The 14,889-nt window shown below is 47.3% G+C and overlaps 1 non-coding gene across 1 annotated transcript; it reads right to left on the bottom strand.

Annotated features, from left to right (window-relative positions):
- Positions 1 to 14,084: 14,084 nt before the first annotated feature.
- trnav-cac (transfer RNA valine (anticodon CAC)) lies at positions 14,085 to 14,157 on the bottom strand. The gene has a single exon. It is a non-coding gene; the product is annotated as a tRNA-Val (tRNA).
- Positions 14,158 to 14,889: the final 732 nt, after the last annotated feature.

Genomic DNA, 14,889 nt, shown 5'->3' with positions numbered 1-14,889 from the left:
TGGGAAAAATCCGCTGAAACTGGGACGACATCCGGGCGTTTTCGTCTGACGACAATGCCTCGTGCCGTTGTTCTGAGTAGGTTCCCTTCGTTGTTTGAGCCAGGCATTGGAAGTTTCTCGGGGCAGAAGGTGCAGATCCACTTGGTTCCCGGTACACGGCCCATTCACCACAAGGCACGGGCAGTGCCATATATGATGTGAGAAAAGGGGAAGTTGAGCTGGACAGGCTGCAGTGAGAAGGCATCATCGCGCCGGTGGAGTTCAACGAGTGGGCCAGTCCGATTGTTCTGGTTCTCAAAGGCAACGGCACGGTCAGAATTTGTGGGGACTATAAAGTAATGATTAACCGTTTTTCGCTACAGAACCAGTACCCGCTACCCAATGCAGATGACCTATTTGCAACCCTGGCTGGAGGAAAGACATTCACCAAGTTGGACCTGAGCTCGGTCTGCATGATGCAGGAGCTGGAGGAATCTGCATCAACACGCACAAAGGTCTGTCCATCTACAATCGATGCCCGTTTGGGATTCGTCGGCCACGACAATTTTCCAATGGAACATGGAGAGACTGCTAAAGTCATTTCCGTGCACCGTGGTCTTCCAGGACGCAATACTGTTCACAGGTCGGGACACTATCGAACACTTGCAGAACCTGCAAGAGGCGCTAAGTCGGCTAGATCGGTTGGGACTCAGGTTGAAACGCTCGAAGTGTGTTTTCCTGGTCGAGTTCCTCGGAAGATGAATCACGGCAGATGGCATCAGACCCAGCGATGGCAAGACGGAGGCCATTAAGAACGCACCGAGACCACAGAATGTGACGGAGCTGCGGTCGTTCCTGGGACTCCTCAACTATTTCAGTAATTTCCTACCCCGGTTAAGCACCTTGCTAGAACCCCGACATGTGCTACTGCACAAGGGAGATGACTGGGTATGAGGGAAATCACAATAGGCAGCTTTTGAGAAAGCCAGAAATCTGTTAATTCCAACAAACTGTTTGTTCTGTATAAACCAGGAAACGATTAGTGCTAGCTTGCGATGCGTCGTCATACGGGGTCGGGTGTGTGTTACAACAGGCGAACGAATCGGGAACATTGCAACCGGTCGCCTATGCATGCAGGGATTTGTCCAAGGCTGAAAGGACTTACAGTATGATTGAAAAATGAAGCTCTGGCATGCGTTTACGGGGTGAAGAAAATGCACCAGTATCTTTTTGGTCTCAAATTTGAGCTAGAAACTTACCATAAGCCACTCATATCGCTATTCTCAGAGAGCAAAGGGATTAACACCAATACCTCTGCCCGCATCCAAAGATGGGTGCTCATGCTGTCTACATACAGCTATATAATCTGCCACAGGCCAGGCATGGAGAACTGCGCTGATGCTCTCAGTCGGCTACCATTGCCCACCACTGAGGTGGAAATGGCACAGCCTGCAGACTTGCTCTTGGTGATGGATGCATTCGAAAATGAATGTCACCCATTGCGCCCGCCAGATCAGAACCTGGACCAGCCAAGATCCTTTACTGTCCCTGGTTAAAAACTGTCCTCCATGGGAACTGGTCCAGCGTCCCAGCAGGATGCATGAAGAGATCAAGCCGTTCCAGCAGCGCAAAGATGAAATGCTCATACAGGCGGACTGCCTTTTGTGGTGTAATCACGTGGTTTTGCCTCAGAAAGACCGACACAGTACCCACCCAGGCATAGTAATGATGAAAGCTATAGCCAGATCCCATGTGTGGTGACCCAGCATCGACTCAGACTTAGAGTCGTGCGTGCGCCAATGCAACACTTGCTCTCAACTGAGCAATTCACCCAGCGAGGCACCGATAAGTTTAAGGTCATGGCCCTCCAAACCGTGGTCGAGGATCCACGTTGACTTTGCGGGCTCATTGCTAGGCAAAATGTTCTTGGTTGTTGCGATGCTTATTCAAAATGGATTGAATGTGTAATAATGGCTGTAAGCACGTCCACTGCCACCATCGAAAGCCTACGAGCCATGTTTGCCACACACGGCCTGCCGGGCGTGTTTCACCAGTGCTGAATTCAAGGAATTCACGACCCGCAATGGGATCAAGCACATCACATCTGCTCCGTTCAAGCCCACATCCAACGGCCAGGCAGAACGGACAGTCCAAACCAGCTTGAAACGTGTATCGGAAGTCTCCCTGCAGACCCGCCTGTCCAAATCCTGCTCAGCTACCGCACCAGACCCCACTCGCTTACCGGGGTTCCCCCAGCCGAGCTGCTCATGAAAAGGGCGCTCAAAACAAAGCTCTGTCTTGTCCAACCTGATCTCCATGATCACGTCGAGGGCAGGTGGCACCAACAAAGCATGTATCGTGATCTTGCAAACCTGTCACGTGATACTGAAGTCAATCACCCTGTATTTGTAGTCAACTATGGACATGGTCCCAAATGGCTTGCTGGCACTGTCATAGCCAAAGAAGGGAGTAGGGTGTTTCATGTCAAACTGGCCAATGGACTAACGTGCAGAAAGCATTTGGACCAAAACAAATTATGATTCACAAACAGCCATGAGAAACCCAAAGAAGACACCACCAAATTTGACCCTCCAACACACACACAAGTGGCAACTGACATCACGGTTGACCACGAAGCTGAACTCACCATCCCCAGCAGCCCAGCAAGGCCCGCTGCCCAGCAGCCCAGTGAAGAACCAACCAACTCAGTAGCAACTCTGTTGGTCGAAGTATAAACTAGGAAATAATGGGGGTTTGTCAAAAGGGAACAGCAAGAATCATGGATGATTTTAACCTCCATATTGATTGGACAAATCAAATTGGTCAGGGTAGCCTTAAGCAGGCCTCCCATGCGGTACCTGCACTCTGGAGTTTAATTAAAGGAGCTAAGGTCACACTTACTCATTGCATACAGTACTCAGTTGTATCACTATTATGAGCGTAACACATAGCATGGTTGAATTTCAAATTCAGATGAAGGGTGAGAAAGTTGGATCTCTAACCAGCATACTAAGCTTAAATAAAGGAGACTATGAAGTTATGAGGGCAGAGTTGGCTAAGGTGGATTGGGAAAACAGATTAAAGTGTAGGACGGATGATGAACAGTGGTGTACATTTAAGGAGATATTTCACAACTCTCAAGAAAAATATATTCCAGTGAGGAGAAAAGAGTTTAAAAGAAAAGATAGCCCTTCGTGGCTAACTAAAGAAATAATTAAAAACAAGGGCATACAAAGTGGTCAAAACTAGTGGGAGGACAGAAGATTGGAAAGATTTTAAAAGCCAGGAAAGAATGACTAAAAAATGATTAAGTAAGGGAAGCTAGACTATGAAAGCAAACTAGCACAAAATATAAAAACAGATAGCAAGAGTTTCGATAGGTCTATAAAAAGGAAAAGAGTGGCTAAAGTAAACGTTGGTCCCTTAGAAGATGAGGACGGGGTATTAGTAATGGGGAACATGGAGATGGCAGAAACTCTGAACAAATATTTTGTATCAGTCTTTACGGTAGAGAACACAAACAATATCCCAACAGTGGATAGTCAAAGGGCTATAGTGGGGGAGGACTTAACACAATCACAATCACGAAGGAGGTGGTACTCAGTAAGATAATGGGACTAAAGTCGGATAATTCCCCTGGACCCGATGGCTTGCATCCTAGGGTCTTAAGAGAAGTAACAGCAGGGATAATGGATGCATTGGTTGTAATTTACCAAAATTCCCGGGATTCTGGGGAGCTCGCAGCAGATTGGAAAACTGCAAATGTAACGCCCCTATTTCAAAAAAGAGGCAGACAAATAGCAGGAAACTATAGACCAGTTAGCCTAACATCTGTGGTTGGGAAAATGTTGGAGTCCACTATTAAAGAAGTAGTAGCAGGACATTTGGAAAAGCAAAATTCGGTCAGGCAGAGTCAGCATGGATTTATGAAGGGGAAGTCATGTGTGACAAATTTGCTGGAATTCTTTGAGGATGTAATGAACAGGATGAATAAAGGAGAACCACTGGATGTCGTGTATTTGGACTTCCAGAAGGCATTTGACAAGGTGCCACATAAAAGGTTATTGCACAAGATAAAAGTTCACGGGGTTGGGGATAATATATTAGCATGGATAGAGGATTGGTTAATGAACAGAAAACAGAGAGTAGGGATAAATGGTTCATTCTCTGGTTGGCAATCAGTAACTAGTGGGGTGATGCAGGGATCAGTGCTGGGACCCCAACTATTTACAATCTACATTAATGACTTGGAAGACGGGACCGAGTGTAACGTAGCCAAGTTTGCTGAAGATACAAAGATGGGAGGAAAAGCAATGTGTCAGGAGGACACAATAAATCTGCAAACGGACATAAACAGGCTCAGTGAGTGGGCAACAATTTAGCAGAAAGTGTATAATGTTGGAAAGTGTGAGGTGATGCACTTTGGCAGCAAAAATCAAAGAGCAAGTTATTATTCAAATGGAGAAAAATTGCAAAGTACTGCAGTACAGCGGGAGCTGAGGGTCCTGGTGCATGAAACACAAAAAGGTTAGTATGCAGGTGCAGCAAGTGATCAGGAAGGCCAATGGAATCTTGGCCTTTATTGTAAAGGGGATGGAGTATAAAAGCAGGGAAGTCTTGCTAGAATTATACAGGGTATTGATGAGGCCACATCTGGAATATTGCGTGCAGTTTTGGTTTACATATTTAAGACAGGATATACTTGTCTTGGAGGCAGTTCAGAGAAGGTTCACTTGGTTGATTCCAGAGATGAGGGGGTTGATTTATGAGGAAAGTTTGAGCAGGTTGGGCCTCTACTCATTGGAATTCAGAAGAATGAGAGATGATCTTATCGAAATGTGGAAGATTATGAGGGGCCTTGACAAGGTCGATGCAGAGAGGATGTTTCCACTGATAGGGGAGACTAGAACTCGGGGGCATAATCTTAGAATAAGGGCCGCCCATTTAAAACTGAGATAAGGAAGAATTTCTTCTCTCAGAGGTTTGTAAATCTGTGGAATTCACTGCCTCAGAGAGCTGTGGGCGGGCAAGTGGAGCTGCGTCCATGATTAGATCAGCCATGATCATATTAAATGGCAGAGCAGGCTCGAGGGTCCGGATGGCCGTCTCCTGCTCCTATTTCTTATGTTCTTATGTTATGTATGTCGTAACTGGATTTGTGCCACAATTGTAATTAATAGCTCTCATTGGTCAGATGTGGTATCAGGTTATTATAAACATGGTTCAATTTGGTACAACATCATCCATCGTCATTCAACACCATGTTCCACTCTCCCATCTTCAACTTCTCCTTCCTCGGTTAGATCTAACGAGTACAGCACCCAGCCCACCTGAGGTCAAAGTTAGCAACAATATCCTCCGTAAATGAGAACATGTTGCTCGATATGTCTGGTCCTCGTTGAACTCTTTGTGATAAACTACTTCGATGATCACACCATCATTCTCCAATATCATTGCTCCTTGGACAACTGCATCCAGGACATCTTCATCTAAAGTTTATTTCCACATCCCGCATGATCGAACCTACACTGCTCTTATTCCCAATTGAAATTTTATCCCTAGGTATCATCACTCATTGATGGTGGCTACTGTAGACACATATACAGCAGGCACCTCAAATCGCTGGAGAAATACCACCAACGATGTCTCCGCAAGATCCTGCAAATCTCCTGGGAGGGCAGACGCACCAACGATTGGCCCGACATCCCCAGCATCTAAGCACTGACCCTCGATGTGGCTAACATCCCCAGCATCGAAGCACTGACCCTCGATGTAGCTAACATCCCCAGCATTGAAGCACTGACCCTCGATGTGGCCAACATCCCCAGCATCGAAGCACTGATCCTCGATGTAGCTAACATCCCCAGCATCGAAGCACTGACCCTCGATGTGGCCAACATCCCCAGCATCGAAGCACTGACCCTCGATGTGGCTAACATCCCCAGCATCAAAGCACTGACCCTCGATGTGGCCAACATCCCCAGCATCGAAGCACTGACCCTCGATGTGGCCAACATCCCCAGCATCAAAGCACTGACCCTCGATGTGGCCAACATCCCCAGCATCGAAGCACTGACCCTCGATGTGGCCAACATCCCCAGCATCGAAGCACTGACCCTCGATGTGGCCAACATCCCCAGCATCGAAGCACTGACCCTCGATGTGGCCAACATCCCCAGCATTGAAGCACTGACCACACTCGCCCAGCTCCGTTGGGCGGACTACATTATTCGCATGCCTGATACAAGACTCCCAAAGCAAGCGCTCTATTCAGAACTCCTACACGGCAAGCGAGCCGGTGGGCAGAGGAAACATTTCAAGGACATACTGAAAATCTCCTTGATAAAATGCAACATCCCCACTGACACCTGGGAGTCCCTGGCCAAAGTGGAGGAAGAGCATCTGGGAGGGCACTGAGCACCTCCAGTCTCATCGCCGAGAGCATGCAGAAAACAAGCGCAGGCAGCGGAAGGAGCGTGCGGCAAACCAGACTCCACACGCACCCATTCCTTCAACCACTGTCTGTCCCACCTGTGACAGAGACTGTAATTCCCGTATTGGACTGTACAGTCACCTGAGAACTCACTTTTGGAGTGCAAGCAAGTCTTCCTCGATTTCGAGGGACTGCCTATGATGATGACTCACTGATATTGGATACAGAGAGAGACCAGCAGAGGGAGATAGAGATAGGTGCAACTGAGTACAAAGGCAGAGCGAGGTATCAGCAAAGGGATATCGATAACGATGCAACTGAATACAATGAGTGATAGCGAGATAAAGCAGCAGAGGACAATGGGGAAATGTGGGTGATACAGGGTGGCACCAGTAGAGGGAGATAGAGAGAGGTCTAACTGAGCACAGGGAGCGACAGAAAATGACAGCAGCGGAGGGAGATTGGGTGAGATGTGACTACGTACAGTGAGAGAGAGAAACCTCAGCAGATGAAGATAGAAATGTAACAGAGTGCAGCAGATGATACAGAGTGACTGAGTGTGGTGATAAAGAGAAAAAGCTGTCTCCACCTGTATCACTCGCTCCCCAGTGGCCATGGCAACGGCGGATCTACTGGTCATTACCATCGATATGATGCTGACACATATCCCTGCTGTTTATTATACAGAGTTCCTGTTCGTGTGGTCAATCCCAGTGTGCAATACCCACGCTGCCCTGCTTCACGCAGTCACAGACTGTTCCGTCTGGTTCCCCCTCAGTTTCACCGTTGATGGATATATCGCCATTTGCTGCCAGAAGCTGAAAACTAAATACTGTGTGGAGAAAACGGCCCTGGTGGTTATAGCAACAATTACTGTTCCTTTCTCTTCAAACAATACTTGCTGCGACATTATGTACACGAGTAGATACTGGCTCATCACTCAATTGTGATTTGCCGAGGGAAAAGTTTGGGGCGCAGTTGAATTCATTCATTTTATTTTAAATGCATGCATTCCATTTCTGTTGGTCTTGTTGTTCAATGCTTTAACCAACAGGTGACTAACAGAGCCCACAGCCGGCTCCAGAGTCCCGTCAGCGGGGAGTGTCCCAGTGACCATGGACGCTATATATGAGATATTGTATTTATTGGCGAATGGCCTACCTGGGATATGAGGCTGTGTATCTACCTGTGTTTGTACGGGAGTTAGGGTTCATGCTTCAACTCCTGGGTTGCTGCACAAACCCCTGTATTTATGCAATGACACAGCCTAAGTTCAGATATGGTGAAGATTCAGTGCAAATATCCCTTCACTGCAATTGTTAAATTGATTAACAAATGAGAACAAATTGCATTTATATTGGTGTCAGTGAGTCGGTCAGACCCTGAGGTCGGTGAGTCGGTCAGACCCTGATGTCGGTGAGTCTGTCAGACCCTGAGGTCGGTGAGTCGGTAAGGCCCTGAGGTCGGTGAGTCGGTCAGACCCTGAGGTCGGTGAGTCGGTCAGACCCTGAGGTCGGTGAGTCGGTCAGACCCTGAGGTCGGTGAGTCGGTCAGACCCTGAGGTCGGTGAGTCGGTAACGCCCTGAGGTCGGTGAGTCGGTCAGACCCTGAGGTCGGTGAGTCGGTCAGGCCCTGAGGTCGGTGAGTCGGTCAGACCCTGAGGTCGGTGAGTCGGTCAGACCCTGAGGTCGGTGAGTCGGTCAGACCCTGAGGTCGGTGAGTCGGTCAGACCCTGATGTCGGTGAGTCGGTAAGGTCCTGAGGTCGGTGAGTCGGTAAGGCCCTGAGGTCGGTGAGTCGGTAAGGCCCTGAGGTCGGTGAGTCGGTCAGACCCTGAGGTCGGTGTGTCGGTCAGACCTTGAGGTCGGTGAGTCGGTAAGGCCCTGAGGTCGGTGAGTCGGTAAGGCCCTGAGGTCGGTGAGTCGGTCAGACCCTGAGGTCGGTGAGTCGGTCAGACCCTGAGGTCGGTGAGTCGGTCAGATCCTGTGGTCGGTGAGTCGGTCAGACCCTGAGGTCGGTGAGTCGGTAAGGCCCTGAGGTCGGTGAGTCGGTAAGGCCCTGAGGTCAGTGAGTCGGTCAGACCCTGAGGTCGGTGAGTCGGTTATGACCTGAGGTCGGTGAGTCGGTCAGACCCTGAGGTCGGTGAGTCAGTCAGACCCTGAGGTCGGTGAGTCGGTCAGACCCTGAGGTCGGTGAGTCGGTAAGGTCCTGAGGTCAGTGAGTTGGTAAGGTCCTGAGGTCGGTGAGTCGGTCAGACCCTGATGTCGGTGAGTCGGTCAGACCGTGAGGTCGGTGAGTCGGTCAGGTCCTGAGGTCGGTGAGTCGGTAATGCCCTGAGGTCGGTGAGTCGGTAAGGTCCTGCGGTCAGTGAGTCGGTAAGGTCCTGATGTCGGTGAGTCGGTAAGGTCCTGAGGTCGGTGAGTCAGTAAGTAACTCTCTTTTCTCTATTTCATTTATGTTGTGAGATCGGAGGCCGAGAGATCGGGAGGCCACAGAGGTCGGTGTGCTCCGGACGTCACAGAGTTCAGTGAGGTGAGTAGCTCTCTGTTATTACTTCTTTTTGAATAGATTTTAAACTAGATAAGGGTAACTAGAGGGATGGCAGTGCAGCTCAGTCCCGTGGAGTGCACATTTTGTGACATGTGGGAAGTCCTGAACGCTTCGCGCAGCCTAGACAACCCTGTGTGCAGGAGGTATCTCCAGCTTCAACTGCTCGAGCTCCACGTTTTGAAGCTGGAGCAGCAGGTGGAGTCAGTAAGGTGCATCCACGAGGCTGAGAGCTACATGGATAGCACGTTTCAGGAGGTGGTTACCCCGCAGCTTAAAGGTGTGCAGGTGGAGGGGAAGTGTGTGACCACCAGACGTAGTAAGTGTGCTAGGCAGGTAATGCAGGAGTCCCCCCGTGAGTCCAACACGCTTTCAAACCAATATTCAATTCTGAGTATCGGTGAGGACGGTGGTGCCTCTGGGAAGTACAGCCAGAGCCAATTCCAAGGCACCACGGGTGGCTCAGCTGCACAGGGGGAAAGGACGAAGGACAAAAGAGTCCTCGTGATCGGAGATTCTGTAGTTAGAATCACACTGCTGGGCGTGTATTATAGACCCCCAAACAGTGGGAGAGAGATAGAGGAGTAAATATGTCGGCAAATAGCTGTGAAGTCCAAAATCCATAGGTTAGTAGTATTGGGGGATTTTAACTATCCAAATATTGATTAGGACAAATATATTATGAAGGGTATAGAGGATGAGGAATTCTTGAAATGCATTCAAGAGAACTTTTTTAGTCAGTATGTAGCAAGCCCAACACGAGAGGGGGCGGTCTTGGATTTAGTTTTGCTGAATGAAGCTGGGCAGGTTGAAGGGGTATTAGTGGGAGAGCACTTGGGTGCCTGTGACCATAATTCAGTCAGATTCAAGTTGGTTATGGATAAGGACCACGATAGGCCTGGATAAAAGTTCCGAATTTGGGAAAAGCTAATGTTGCTAAATTAAGGAGTGATTTGGCCACAGTGGACTGGAAACAGCTGCTTGTAGGTAAATCAGTGTCGGAACAGTGGGAGGCATTTAAGGAGGAGATCCGGAATGCTCAGGCCCAACATGTGCCCTTAAAAAAAAAGGCTGGGAAATATAATTCTAGAGCCTCCTGGATGCCTAGGGACATATAGGGGAGGATTAAGAAAAAAAGGGATACTTATATCACATATCAATGGCTAAATACTATAGAATCATTCAAGGAACATAGAAAGTTAGGAGACAAAATTAAAAAGGATATTAGGAATGCTGAGAGAGAGCACGAGAAATTTTTGGCTCGTAAAAATAAGGAAAACTCTATGATATTCTATAAATATATTAAGAATAAGAGGGTAACTAAAGACAGGTTGGGGCCTATTAGAGACCATGAGAGTAATCTGTGTGTGGAGGCGGAAGATGTTGGGAGGGATCTTAATGAATACTTTGCATCTATCTTCACAAAGGAAAGGGGCAACGCAGATACTGCTGTCGAGGAGGAGTGTGATATTCTGGATAAAATAAGTACAGTGAGAGAGGAGGTATTAAGGGCATTAGCAGCTTTGAAAGTAGATAAGTCTCCAGGCCCGGATGAAATGCATCCCAGGCTGTTGAGCAAAATAAAAGAGGAAATAACAGAGGCCTTGACCATCATTTTCCAGTCCTCTTTGGATCTGGGCATTGTGCCGGAGGATTGGATGACTGCTAATGTAGTACCCTTGTTTAAGAAGGGAGAAAGGGATAGGCCGAGTAATTACAGGCCTGTCAGCCTAACCTCAGTGGTGGGAAAATTATTGGAAAAAATCCTGAAAGACAGGAGAAATCTGCATTTGGAAAGGCAAGGATTAATTAAGGACAGTCAGCTCAGATTTGTTAAAGGAAGATCATATCTGACTAACCTGATTGAAGTTTTTGAGGAGGTCACCAAGAGGGTCGATGAGGGTAGTTCATACGATGCAGTATATATGAACTTTAGCAAAGCTTTTGATAAGGTCCCACATGGTAGACTGGTCATAAAGGTTAAAGCCCATGGGATACAGGGCAAAGTGGCAAGTTGGATCTAAAACTGGCTTGGAGGTAGGAAACAAAGGGTAATGATTGATGGATGTTTTTGTGACAGGAAGGATGTTTCCAATGGGGTTCCACAGGACTCAGTCCTAGGTCCCTTGCTTTTTGTGGTATATATCAATGATTTAGATTTGAATATAGGAAGCATGTTTAAGAAGTTTGCAAACAACTCTAAAATTGATTGTGTGGTTGATAATGAAGAGGAAAGTAATGGGCTGCAGGAGGATATCAAACTACTGGTCAGGTGGGCAGAGCAGTGGCAAATGTAATTTAATTCAGAGAAGTGTGAGGTGATGCACTTTGGGAGGGCTAATAAGGGAAGGTTATACACATTAAGCGGTAGGCCACTTAATAGTGTAGATGGACAAAAGGACTTTGGAGTGCTTGTCCATGGATCCCTGAAAATAGCAGGCCAGGTGGTTAAGTTGGTTAAGAAGGCATACAGAATGCTTGCCTTTATTGGCCGAGGCATTGAATATAAGAGCAGGGAGGTTATGCCTAAATTGTATAATACATTGGTTAGACCACAGCTGCAGTATTGTGTGCAGTTCTGGTCGTCGTATTATAGGAAGGACGTGATTGCACTAGAGAGGATGCAGAGGAGATTTATTAGGATGCTGCCTGGAATGGAGAATCTTAGTTATGAGGACAGATTGGATAGGCTGGGTTTGTTCTCAATGGAACAGAGGAGGTGGAGAGGAGACCTCATTGAGGAGTACAAAATATTGAGGGGCCTGGATACAGTGGATAGTAAGGGTCTATTTTCATTGGTGGAGAGGTCTATTACGTGGGGGCATAGTTTTAATTTGGTTGGTGGAAGGTTTAGAGGGGATTTGAAGGGGAGCTTCTTTACTCAGAAGGTTGTGGGGATCTGGAACTCGCTGCCTGGAAGAGTGATGGATGCAGAAACCCTCACCACTTTTAAGAGATGGTTGGATGGGCACTTAAAGTGTAGTAACTTGCAGGGTTACAGACCTAGAGCTGGTAATTGGGATTAGTTTGGATAACCTTTTGTTGGATGGTGCAGATATAATGGTATGTACTGCAGGGAATAGAATATAGCCAGGGTGATCTCCTGGATTAGGTTCGATCGCCTGGATGGATCGGAGAGGAATTTTCCCAGATTTCTTCTCCCTAAATTGGCCTGGGTTTTTGATTGGTTTTCTGCCTCTCCCAGGAGATCACATGGCTCCGGTTGGGGTGGAGTGTAGAATGTTTCAGTATAAGGGGTGTCGCAGTTGTGTGAGGCAGACTGGTTGGGCTGGGTGCTCTTTGCCTTTCCGTCATTGTTCATAGGCTTATATGTAACCTTTAGGGCTGCTGACCGAGGACCGTGCAGCTCTTTGTCGGCCGGTGGGACACGATGGGCCGGAATGGCCTCCTTCTGCTCTGTAAATTTCAATGTTTCTATATTTCTATGTTTCTACTCTTAACATGAGTTCTTAGGAGTCTGAACAGTCCAATATGAGGATCACAGTCTCTGTCACAGGTGGGGAAGATAGTTGTTAAGGGAAGGGGTGGGTGGGACTAGTTTTCCGCACATTCTTTCTGCTGCCTGCGCTTGATTTCTGCATGCTCTTGGAGACGAGAATCAAGATGCCCAGCGCCCTCCCGGATGTGCTTCCTTCACTGAGGACAGACTTTGGCCAGGGTTTCCCAGGTGTCGGTGGGGATGTTGCACTTTATCAGGAAGGTTTTGCAGGTAGGCTTGCAATGTTTCCGCTGCCCACCTTTGGCTCATTTGCCGTGAAGGAGTTCCGGGTAGAGCGCTTGCTTTAGGACATTTGTGTCTGGCGTATGGACTATGTGGCCTGCCCAGTGGAGCTGATCAAGCGTGGTCAGTGCTTCTATACTGGGAATGTTGGCCTGGTCGAGGACGCTAATGATGGTGCGTCTGTCCTCCCAGGGTTTATGTAGGATCTTGCGGAAACATCGTTGGTGGTATTTCTCCAGCGACTTGAGGTGCCTACTGTACATGGTTCATGTCTCTGAGCCACACAGGAGGGCGGGTATTACTACAGCCCTGTAGACCATGAGCTTGGTGGCAGTTTTGAGGGACTGGTCTTCAAACACTCTTTTCCTCGTGGGTGACAAACTGATCCTTCTCGGTGACTTCAATGCCAGGGTCGGCAAGGACACAGCCCTCTGGGGAGACGTGATTTGCAGAGGGTGGGTAGGGAAAGCCAACTCCAGCGGTACCCTACTCCTGACAAAATGTCTAGAACATGAACTTGTCATCACCAACAACTTATTCCGCCAGTGTGACAAATACAAGTCATTGTGGCAACAATCTCACTCCAAACACTGGCACCTGCTCGACTATGTCATCGTTCGAGTCAGGGATCGCAAGGATGTTATTCCTACATTGCAAAGAAAATAGAATCAGTAGTGAAGATAAAATCCCACGGTGCTCATTTTCAGATTCAACGCAGTAAGATTTCAAATAAAGTGCAAGAATTTTACAGTGAAAAGATTTGGAAGTGTTACTAGTATTTTTGTCTTTAATTAAATTTTGTGGCGTCTGTCTCCCGTTCATGCCTCTGCTGAATAAGAAAGGAGGGTTTGACATTGACCAGACTGCACTGCCCCTGATATTTGTTAGCTCATCCTTTATATTCAGTCGTTTCTTGCCCTTTGATGGGCTGGAGTGTAGCGGATATCACGTTGGCCTCACACACGAAAGGTTCCCGGTGGATATGTTTTCTCTCACTGAAAGTTATCCATTTATTGAAGTGAAATAAAGAGCAAATGTCCTTTGCCAGGAGAATAAATAGCAAATAAAAACAGCAAATGCTGGAAATCTCAGCAGGTCAGGCAGCATTTGCCAGGAAACTAAACTCACCTCTTATTGTTCATCCACAGCAAGTTTATGTTCCCGCCCGTATTGTTTAGCAGAATGGTTACTGAGGGACAATTGATACTTCAATAACTGAACTGTAAGACTTTCAGGAGCTTTAATCATCGATGACATTTTACACCCTATCTGACATAACAGACTCTGCATTTTAGAAGATGGCTTTAAAATGTTCATTCTCACAAGACAAGGAACGGTGGTACTTTTGTTCAATTTAATTCACAGCAAATATATTCTAAAATGATGTTTCCACCCAGGCTCGAACTAGGGACCTTTTGTGTGTGAGACAAACGTGATAACCACTACACTACAGAAATTGCTGCTTAATTTCCAGCCCAGAGAGAAGTGTTAAGCCAGAAGGTGTAATTCTGAATCCCGTTCTGTGAAAAAATCATTTCACAAATATTTCTCTGAATGAAGCTGCACAAGTCAAAAATGTTCCTTTCAAAGTCGTTAAACTCCCAAATTAACGCAACCCCCGAATCTTCTGGATCAGAAAGCTCTAGTTGTGCCGACTCAATCCATAAATCACAAATAAAAACAGAATTGCTGGAAATCTCAGCTGGTCAGAAAGAGGGTTCGTGCTCGGGATCTTAACCACTCGACCACCAAGGAAAAATTACGATAATGGTATATATTTTATATATATATATATATCTATATTAATAGAATCATAGAATCAGAAAGTTTCAGCACAGAGTGAGGCCATTTCAGCCCATCGTGTCCCCGCCAGCCAACCAAGAGCTATCCAGCCTAATCCCACTTTCCAGCTCTCGGTCCAGAGCTCTGTAGGTTGCGGCACTTTAAGTGCACATCCACGTATCTTTTAAATGTGGTGAGGGTCCCTCCCTCTACCACCCTTTCAGGCATTGAGTTCCAGACCCCCACCACCCTCTGGGTGATGAAATGTCCCCTCATATCTCCTCTAAACCTCCCCCAATTACTTTAATTGTACGCCCCTTGGTTGTTGACCCCTCTGCCAAGGGAAACAGGACCTTCCTATCCATTCTATCCAGGTCCCTCAATTTTATACACCTCAACCCGGTCTC

The sequence above is a fragment of the Pristiophorus japonicus genome, unplaced genomic scaffold (assembly GCF_044704955.1).
Source record: "Pristiophorus japonicus isolate sPriJap1 unplaced genomic scaffold, sPriJap1.hap1 HAP1_SCAFFOLD_75, whole genome shotgun sequence".
In the NCBI taxonomy this organism is placed as follows: Eukaryota; Metazoa; Chordata; class Chondrichthyes; family Pristiophoridae; genus Pristiophorus; species Pristiophorus japonicus.
The sequence above is the reverse complement of the archived record's forward strand: the minus strand, read 5'-3'. Positions and strand labels throughout refer to the sequence as shown.